Genomic DNA, 11,040 nt, shown 5'->3' on the forward strand with positions numbered 1-11,040 from the left:
TTGTTCTGGAAAGTTCCCAGGTCAGTGCCCGGCGCTACAGAAAGAACATTTATTGGTGATTCTGGAAAGACTTCTCCAGAATTCAATATGTTGTTAACATTTGTTTTTTAGCAAGCAGCTTTTCTTTATATTTTTTTTTTACATGTATTTTTATGTTAGCATTTTTTTTTTTGGGGGGGGGGGGGGCATAATTTAAATTATTTAGTCTTTTAATCAGTATGTGATCAGGGGAATGAGGCTTCTGTTATGTTACAAGACAAAATAACCAGATTATTCCTGTCCAGACACGCTGGGATAGTGCATCTTTTGTAGGTGGAGAGCCGGCAGGGCGTCCGTCGGAACAAGAGTTTGTTCTTCTGTTTATTGGAAGCGTTTTCGTTTGTTTCTCTTTCTCGTGTTTTTTTAGTTCATATACATCTTTCAGTAATGCCAAGAAAGTTCAAGAGTCGGAGACAAAGTTTTACGTCACTTGTAAAAAAAAAAAAAAAAAAAAAAGTGTACTGTGATCTGGAATGGTATCGAGCACCAGATATGTGCTAACAAAAAACAAGCCTTGGATCGCAGTGCTCGGAGGATGCGGCCCGACCTCTGCCTGTAGATATAGAAGCAAAATGGAAACATCCAGCGTCCGCAGGAAGTGAGGGGACGATATTAAAACATTATTTTATTAGCAACATAGTTAAATAAAGGGAAAAATTTAAAAATCAAAACGTACAAAGAAAATAGAAGAACACGGGTCAACACGTTTCGACCATAACTGCTCTAGGTCCTGACAAAAGTAGTTCACATCATTTGCCATTTACCATTCCAATGGCTTAGAGGGAAACTAAACAACCATGTAACAGATTGATATTCATCAAGCAGAAATATCAAAGGAATCACATCTAAAACCAAATATACCGTTATTTACCCCAATTTTCCATCTACAATGAGGCCGGTCTTACATAGCGAAGACCCTACTGTTCCCAAGTGTCCAGATTTTGTGCCAGCTCTGACCTCACTGTGTAGGAAGCATCCGGCAATGTGAGACTGATCCTACTTTGGAAGGAAGTTCATCAGAACCTCACTTCTTATCTCCAGAGGATCGGATCTTACCCATGATTAAGACTTGTCTAAAGAACAATCACAGCTTCTAAGTTCCGAACTCGAAGGACGGAATCGACTCCACGAAGACGAGAATATGCCGGTATCGTAGCCGAGAGAGTGATCCTGTGATGGAGGCCCATGGACATCGACACCGGGCAGATGAGCGCCGACTCTTCATAGACTCCTCAAACGTTATAGTGATAACCTACAAGCTGATATGAAACTGGTGTTAGAAAAAATCCAGTATGAAAAATATAACTGGAATAGCTGTGGAGGTGATTATTGCTTGGATTGGTACTTGGGTAACCTGTGAACAGGATGGGAAGTCTTGCCGTATACCATTACCGTGGCCTAAACGTGAATCTCTGGTTCCTGGACCAAAAGGACCAAAAAAAATGTATTAACTGAACTGAAACAGTAGATTTCCATCAAATAGGATCAATTAAACAATTCGTCGAAGCACTTGATAAAAATTCTGCTTCATTTATGTACTTGAGATCTAAATTCCCAAAGTTATGGGTGAAAAAACTGAAAGGCGGCAATATTGTAGGGCCACGGAGATGGATGATGAGCAATTTCAGGAACGGTTAAATCCATTGCGGAAAGCAGCCTGGCCGGCCGTCACAAATGTCTCCGCTTCTTTTCTCAGAATTGTAAAGCAAAAAACGTCAATGATTTTGTGAAATCTTACCAAGCGATTGGCTGCATCATGTCCTTACGATTTCATTTCTTGGATTTCTTCCCATAAAATCTTGGTTGTATCAGTGACCAGCACGGAGAACGTTCTCATCAGCAGATGTCTACGATTGAACGGAGCCCCAGTATACTGGCCGCCGACTATTGCTGGACCAAGAAGAGAGCAAAGTATGCCCATAAATCATCAAATTTTTGTCTAGGCATTCGGTATTTCATATTATATTGACTACATAAGTATTTTTTTTTTCATATTTCTATAAAACTGTGTGTCACAAAAAACATCTAGATGGAATAAATTTGAAAGTATATTTGAATTTGGCACAAATTATATTTAAATCCAGAGGGAAAGAGGTTTGTGTGTATGAAAGAAAAAAACTATTTTTTGTCTTCCAATTAGTATTGAGCAAGCGTGCTAGGACGAGGTGTTATCCCACCATGCTCAAGTGCTAAACGAGCATTTCGGCACGCTCCAGTCTCTGCCTATCAAACAGGCAATCCATGAATGTGGTGCGGCTGTCGAACAGCTACAAGACCTGCAGCCACGACGACTCGAGGATATTTTTCGAGCAATCGGAAAATACACGATTAAGTCCCGGGCGTTTTCAGATCACACCTTATTACTACTCCCTGTGTTATTTTTACCTGTCTCCCTGTGCATGTAGACTGAAAGATAGCGGCCATTTAATAGCCGGTGATAGGCCCAACGCACTTCCCATGTGCACAGAACAATCGGTGATATGATTGTTGTGCGCATAGACCGTCATTTTTCTTGGCAGCGCAATTCCTATGTACAAAGGCAAGCTGAAAAAAAGCACTCCGGCGTTTGTTTTTTTATTTTCCCTCCTTTTACTACGTTTGTTTTTTATTTTCCCTCCTTTTACTATTTAGCAGTGTATGTGTAGTGATTGCAGTCAAATACTTCTTGTTTGCCGCCTTCTGCCGTTTCCAGCGCTGCTCTAGTTCTCTGCTGCACGACATGACTGCAGCTCTGACTTGCCTGATCGCTTTTCTGATCAATTGTCCCTTCCTTAATGGAAGCCTGTGAGATCCTCGTTCTGAGTGTTCCTCAAATTGAGACAGTGACCCTTAATCCACGCAGAAGACCCTGAGCCAACAAATCACCAATACGGTTACATGATGCAGGAGATGAGCGGCGCAGCGCTGGAAACGACAGAAGACGGCGATCGGTAAGTATTTTACTGCGCACAGAACACACATTACTGACTGGTAACAGGCGGCTCCTCTTAAAGATGTTGTGTTTGCTCATACTGTCGGGGTCGTAAACGACAATAAATCCTCATTCACCAGTCATTCCAAATCATTGTGCGAGAGCAAAACATCTGGTACCAATTAAGAATGACTCAGACACGCAGCTGATTCAGTCTTAGCTAATGTCCCGCATCCACACCTGTCAGGAGCAGTACAACAACTGGCTTTATTTACAAATACACAATACTATACTGAGTGTTAGGGGAAGGCGTGCATTAGGCGGGGTTTATGCAGTATACATCTAGTGTCCAGTCTCTCTCTGATTCGTCAAAACGTCTCCCGATGGTTACTTCTTCTTCACATTCCTGAGTTATCTTTTTTAGGAGAAATGAAACTTAACTTAACTCTTTAGACACTGAATTTAAGTGAAAGTGAACACTGGCAGCCATCTTTAATACAGTTACATTTGCATTAGCAAGCAATTAGGAAAAACTTATTGTTTCACAGTATAAAAGTATAAAAGTTATATAAGAAAATATATTTTCACCTTGACAATCCCCCCTAAACACTAAGTTTTTCCCTTAATGAAAGATCCTTCGAGACTGTCCATGCGATGGGAAAAGGGGAGGTGGATTTCTTCATCCAGACACCTCAGAAGCTCTCCCCTAGCGAGAGGCCTCCAGGCAGCTGAACCCTTCACTAACCTCACATGGAGTTCTCCCGCTGTCCCTAAACTAAGTCTCTTAACATCATCTGAGAATGGGGGGTTTTGTCTACTCTCTTGAGGGGAATATACTTAGGGATCTCCCCTAGATCAGTACCATCGTACTCTGGTGGGTCTACTTCTTGATTGAGGAAGGTGCCAGTCGGAGTTGCTTTGGCAATAACCTTTTTATACAAGGGAATAACACAACAAAGAGTTATCGATCCAATTACAAGGAGGGCAATCAGTACTATACAAGCTTGTTGAAGGAATCCCTTGAGTCCACCCAACCAGCCGGAAAAGAAAGATGTGTCTACTCCAGCATTAGTTTTCAATTCTGCTGCTAACCCAGTTATCTTTTTAAGGGCTATCATGGTTTTTCCATTCACTCCAGAGTTCTGAGGGATATAGGTACAACACTCCTCTCCCACAATCCCACAAACTCCTCCTTTCTCAGCTAATATCATATCAAGGACTAGTCGATTTTGGAGTGTCATTCTAGTGTTAGGGCCCAATTCTTCAACTATACCTTGGAAGGCATCTTGGCTGAAATTGACAAACCTTTGTTCACTGTAATATATGTAATTGATCCATTCAACATTTTTATTAATCTGCACCTGTGGGATTATAGAAGCAAAGCCAGCATAGATCTGGTTCTGGGCTTTAAATTGGTCAGGCACCCCCCTTGGCACTCCAATAGCATCAATATATACTAGTGGATCTTCTTCATAACTCATATGGAGCTGATCGAGGCTTCTCCTTTTCCTGGTAGGTTCATCAGGTATCTTTGGATCCCAGGGTAGAATCTTGAACTGCATAGCTAGTTTAACAAGGGTGCATTGGCCTGTCCAGGCATTTGGCAACCTAGGACGGAGCTTACCATCTCCACATAACCAATAAATGTCATACATATATTGTGTATGTTTGATTAACAAGTCAGTATCTAGAGAACTATTCTCTTTGCAGAAACCTGTCTCGAAGATCCCTACTGGTGTACCTGTGGTGTCGTGGGAATTATAGCAGGTGTAATTGTCAGCTAATACAGTTACTTCTCCTGGGACCTTTAGTTTGGGTTCCTTATGAATTAGTGGGACGTAATCTGGGCAATCAGTGGGCTTCAAACCTTTCAACAAATTCATGACACAGGCAGTGGTGTTGTCATCAGGGAAAAGCAATGCATGTGTGTATAGGTGTGTATTCGCAGCAGCACAAGCAATACATCCTACAGAGATATTCTGGACTTTTACATTGTACCTCACCCATTCTAACCACAAATTTTTCCTTGGGGCTGTTTGTGTTTCTATGGAGAAAACCTCTTGCCAACTGAGACCTGGAATGGGGATCACTTCATTAACTACATTTTGCAAACGCTCACCTGGGCCTATTTTAGGTGTACTGGTAACGGGGGCCTTGGTTGGTCTGAAGCTAATATCCTGAAGCCGTATATGGCCTAAATACGCATAAGGTCCAGCACTAAATACATAATTATAATGCCTTCCTAGTACGAACGTCTGCAGATCAGCAGATTGAGGGCTTTCAAGATTTAGGAGAAGGGGGTGACAGCTTCTACCCCATTTACAGCCCCTAAATGGTTGCAGAAGGGCTGTTAGATGCATTCTCTCACGAAGACTCCTACCCGTCCCATCCTTGGGGAACATGGCTTCGCTAGGTTTATATCCCCAATCATTCCCCGTACTCCAGGCAGCATCTGTCCAATAATGACAATTATTGTTGTCTTGTCTGGTAACACACATATAGAACTGGATGATCCCCTCTACCACCCGTTCAGTCTCAAGGCACTTGACTACATCACAGAAATCAAATCGCCAGATATTCACCGGGGCTGTCAGGTTTACCCAGAGAATAAAGGGACCAGAATTCTTATTTACAATAGGGGCCGAAGAGGTAGGGGCGAGGATGGCCCCCAGTCCCAAGGTCAAAAACAACAGCAACATTTCCCTTCAGTCACTACTGTGACTAAACACTGGTTCGGTCTCTTTTACAGTGTGAAGCATGAATCCAGGTGCTCTTTCCTTCAAGTTTTACTGCAGTGGGGGTGACCAGGATCACCGTGTGGGGTCCTTCCAATCTCGGCTGGAGACAATCTCTGCGCACAAACTTTTTCACATACACCAGGTCTCCTGGCACAAAGTCATGGACCACGTCACCTGTGGATTCTGGAAGAGAAGCAGAAACTGTAGAGTGGGTGTTAGACAGTTCCTTAGACAATGCAATCACAAATTGTACAACTTTATCATTTGTCTCAGACAACTCTTGTGGCCTAATGTCTCCTATTTTAGGTGGAGCACCAAAAAGAATCTCAAAGGGAGTCAGGCCGTGTTTTCCCTGTGGGGTGTGTCTGATATGGTATAGGACCACGGGGAGCAAATCTGGCCATGGGAGTGGGTGGTCCTGGCTCATTTTAAGCAACTGGGTCTTAATTGTGGAGTTCATTCTCTCAACTTTGGCTGAACTGGAGGGGTGATAGGGGGTGTGCAGACCCAAATCTGTCCCTAACATGTGCCACAATTCCTCGTAGACATTGGCAGTGAAGGCTGGGCCTTGATCTGATTCAACAACTTCGGGAATTCCAAATCTGCACGAAATTTCAGTGATGAGCTTCTTAGCTGTAGTTTTGGCAGTCATGTTGGTCACTGAGTAGGCTTCGGGCCATCCTGAGAACATATCCACAGCCACTAGGACGTACTCATACTTTCCTGACTTGGGCATCTGAATATGATCAACCTGGATTCTCTGCCAAGGGTAGTCTGGTTTGGCAAGATGCTGAAGTGGAACCTTGGCGGTGGCTGTTGGGTTACAGATGGCACAGACTGGGCAGGCTCTTGAGTAGGCTGTGACAGTGGTAGAGATTCCTGGGGCCCAGTAGAGCTTCTTGATACAGGCCAGAGCTTGGTTCTTTCCTCGATGAGTTGATCCATGAGCCCATGCTGCAACGGCTGGATACATTCTTTTGGGTAGACAGGGTTTCCCATCCACCTTATAGAGTCTAGGAAATTGGTATTGTCCGGCAGAACTACGATTCCCATGAATGGCTCCTGCAGCTTCCCACTGCTTCTTTTCTTCTTTAGAGGTCAACTTTTGTTCTTCCCACAATCTCTCTTCAGGTGGTCGGGCTGGCTTCCAGACAGATCCGGTGGCAGGGTATTCCATTTCCATGTCTTCTATCAACTCCCTCTTCTTTCTTCGGGCTTCGGACTTCTCAAAGTCTCGTTCTTCTTCGGCTTGGGTAGCTTCTTTGGTTGCCTGTTCTCTTGTTTGTGCTCTGGTAAGCACAGGCATCACAGGTGTATCAGTGCCTTCCCAACAGGGTTTTTCTGGTGCTGTTTCTTCTTCTTCCCACTTTGCTGAGACATTCTTTATGGCAGCAGCTTTGGCAGCTTGATCTGCTAAATGGTTTCCTCTAGTCTCCTTCGAATTGACTTTCCCGTGAGCTTTGACCTTGATCACCGCAATTTGTACAGGTAGCTCCAATGCCTTCATCAGGGCTTTAATCCTTAGTGCATGTTTAACAGGGGTTCCTGTAGCCGTAATGAACCCTCGGGACTTCCACAGGAATCCAAAATCGTGACAGATTCCATAGCCGTATCTTGAGTCAGTGTAGACATTGGCCGTCTTCCCTTCTGCTAGATAACATGCTTGTTGTAGGGCCACAAGTTCGGCTTCTTGAGCCGAAAGGTGAGGTGGCAAGGCTTCAGCCAGAAGGACTTCTGTTTCAGTGGTGACCGCATATCCAGTGTGGAACTTGCCATAAGAGTCTGCAAATCGAGATCCATCAGTCCATAGTTGCAAATCAGGGTTGAGAAGTTCTTGAGTTACCACATTTTGTGGTGCAGAGGCTTCTTGTTCCAGTGCTTTTACACAGTCATGCGGGTCATCAGGTGACCTCCCGTCTGGTAAGTCCTTATACCCGTCAGGGAACTCCCCCCTAGAATGTGGAAGCAAAGTGGCTGGGTTGATGGTAGTACATTTCTGGAAGGTGATGTTGGAGGGCAGAAGTAGAGAGCACTGAAGTCTGAGTTGTCTTTGGCTCGTTAGATGCTTAGGAGATGTTTGTTGGAGGACAGCAGAGAGATCATGTCCAGCTTGAATGACCAAGTCATGACCAAGTGCTATGTCAGCAGACTTATCCAGAAGAACATGGGCTGCATGCACAGCCTTGAGGCAGGAAGGAACAGTTCTGGCAACAGGGTCTAGCCTGGCTGAGTAGTAGGCCAGAGGACGGAAACGATCAGCATGTTTCTGTGCCAGCACACCAGAGGCATGTCCTTCAGATTCTGAAACAAAGAGATGAAACGGCTGAGTGTAGTCAGGGAGACCCAGAGCAGGGGCGCTGACAACAGCTTCCTTGAGAGCCAGGAAACAGTCCTTTTGCTGAGCATAGATATACGGATTTTCAGCATGATCCCAGTCCGGTCCTCCAGTCTTGAGGCAATCATACAAAGGTTGCATGAGTCTTGAAGCATCCGGAATCCACTGTCTGCAGTAGGTAATGAGTCCTAAGAAAGACTGCATAGCAGAGTATGTCTTTGGATAAGTGATATCCTCGATTGCATGTTTTCTGTCCTCGGTGAGGTGTCTCGAGCCTTGAGAGATGCAGTGTCCGAGGAAGACGACTTTCTCTTTGCACCACTGGACCTTGGCCTTTGAGACTTTGCAGTTGGCAGAATGAAGAAAAAGGAGCAAGGACTCAGAAGCAGCAAACAGATTCTCTTCAGTTCCACAGAGGAGTAGGTCATCAACATACTGGAGAAGCGTGACATGAAGATTCTGTAACACCCACGGATCCAGGGTCATCTTCATAGCATGAGTGAACTGGTTAGGGGAGTTCTGGGCACCCTGTGGTGTCCTGGTCCAGGTCAGCTGAGATCCTTGAAACGTGAAGGCAAATAAAAACTGTGAGTCTTCATGAAGCGGGACACTGAAGAAAGCATTAGCCAGGTCAATAACGGTGAAGAGTGTTGCTGAAGTAGGCACTTGAGAAAGCAAGGTGTTTGGGTTGGGTACCACAGGAGTTTCCAAGATGGTGGCTGAATTGACTGCTCTGAGGTCCTGTACAAGTCTGTACTTCGGAGGGTCTCCAGGAGCTGTCTTCTTCACTGGAAACAGGGGTGTGTTACAGGGTGAAACACATCTGATTAGCACTCCAGAATGTAAGAGGGAGGTAATCTGAACTCCAAGGCTCCAATCTTGGGCAGCCTTAAGCGGATACTGAGGTAGTCTGGGGTATGGGTGCCCAGGTTTGAGGTGGACTTTTACTGGAGGCACTTTGAGCAGACCCACATCCTCAGGTCCAGTTGACCACAGAGTGGTAGGTAGATTGGGCAAATCCGGGGAAGGTGTCGTTTGCAGAGTCATCATCATCAGAGGGAAAGCCTTAAGGACACAACGATCTTCAGTGCCTTGTTGTGAGGCAGGATCTTGTAATTGCAATTCCATCCCTTGATCACCGAAGATGATGGTAGCGTGAAGCCTTTGAAGGAGGTCAGCTCCTAGAAGGTTGACGGGGCAGGTTTCAGACACCAGAAATTTGGCAAAGACACCAGAGAATGGGCCAGCTGGGACGGGAACAGTGAGTGGTGATGAGGTTTGTTGACCTTCAACTCCAATACATGTGAGGAAATCTGAAGACAGGGAGATTGTAGGAGGCAGCTGAGATGAAGAGATAACAGAGGTGGCCGCCCCAGTGTCCACTAAGAACTTGAGAGGTTGATTGTCCACTTCCAGGGTCACTGTACCACAAGACGAGGAAGTACAGGTGGCGGGAAAAGTGGGCACCGGTTGGCCTGAACTTCATGAGTGTGGAGGAGGAAGAGGTCTCTGAGGGTGCCCCCTGCGAGGACAACTTCTTCTCATATGACCAGGGCTGGCACACTCCCAACACAGAGGTCTCCCTTGGTCATCACGAACTGGTCTGTCCCTGTAGTTTTGGCCCTGGGACCCTCTCGGCCTCAAGCGTGGTGATCCATACTGATCCTGAGCCTGATACACCATAACAGGTACTTCTGAGGCTTCTGCCATATACATGGCTGGTTTCTTCTTGCCTTTGTCCTTCTGTGCTTCCTTCTCTGCTTCCTTTTCTGCTTCTTTTTCTTCCCTTTGAAGCATTTTCTGATAACTCTTCACAACAGTGAGGGCCTGTTTTAGGGGACCATCAGGTAATTCGGGACAAAGCTTCATGACCTTATCCTTCAGTGGATCTTCCAGACCATCAATAAAAGCACGGACCAACAAGGCTGCCTGCGTCTTCACATGAGTTGAATAACCCAAGTCTTCAAACTGCATAGTTAGTCTGGCAGCGTATTTCTCCACAGCTTCACCAGATTCTTGTTGTATATCCTGTATTGATCCTGCTTCGTCACAGAGACGATCCTGGGTCCACTTTGTGAGTTGAGCGATAAACTCCTTTCCAGACTTGAACTTGTTGAGAGGTCCTGCTTTAGTGGGGTCCAATTCCTTCATGATGGTGGGGAGAAAATATTCGGAGGCTTTGATTGAGGTGATGCCTGATAGATCAGACCATGTAGCCCCGTAGATGCTCCTAGTCTGTTCCAGTTTCCTTACATACTGCATGGGAAATTTGTCCGGGTCAGGTAACTTGTTAACAATAGCATCAATTTGTACCGGAGTGAAGGGTTTGTATTTCAGCTTCAGCCCTTCTTCTTCTTCGTCATGTGTCACTGCCTCATCCTTCGGGGCAGTTGGGGGTGCTGTGGGTATTACCTCATCCAGGGGCTTTATACCTGTGTGCATCAGTGGTATCATGTATTCAGCTTCCAAGGGCATGATGCCCTCTAATCCGGATTCATGGTAACAGATGATCCTAACTTCTTGTAAATCGAGATCTGGGGTTGATTGGAGACAATTCTTGATGACTTCAACGTGTTCCTTCATACAGGGGCCCAGTGGGTATCCAAAGAGTCCTGAAGATATCAATGGTATAGCCAAAGTTCTACGAGGAAGTGTATCTCTCCCTAGCCGTCCTGCAAAGATAAGCACTGTCTGTAAGGCGGTCTGCAATATTGTACGGCAATGCTCGGGTGTCCTGTAATCATATATAGGGCCTGCAGTGTGTAACACTATATCACAGGGCAAATTCCCTCCCTGGGTGGACATAGCGTCTCCTGGATGCAAGGGGCCATAATTGGTAAGGTAGGCCTGACACTCTTGGGTTATGGCTGGGCCTCCCTTTTTAGCTATCTGTTGGGCCAAACCACCTCTATGCGACAGGGTAGAGTTAGCTGGGTTCACTATGGCTCCTACCTGGTGGGTAACTATGTCCCCATACCCCACTGAGAAAAGAACCTGGGAGCCCTGAGGTGTGATGT

This window comes from Dendrobates tinctorius, unplaced genomic scaffold (genome assembly GCF_039654945.1).
Source record: "Dendrobates tinctorius isolate UK_male_01 unplaced genomic scaffold, ASM3965494v1 ptg000070l, whole genome shotgun sequence".
NCBI lineage: Eukaryota > Metazoa > Chordata > Amphibia > Anura > Dendrobatidae > Dendrobates > Dendrobates tinctorius.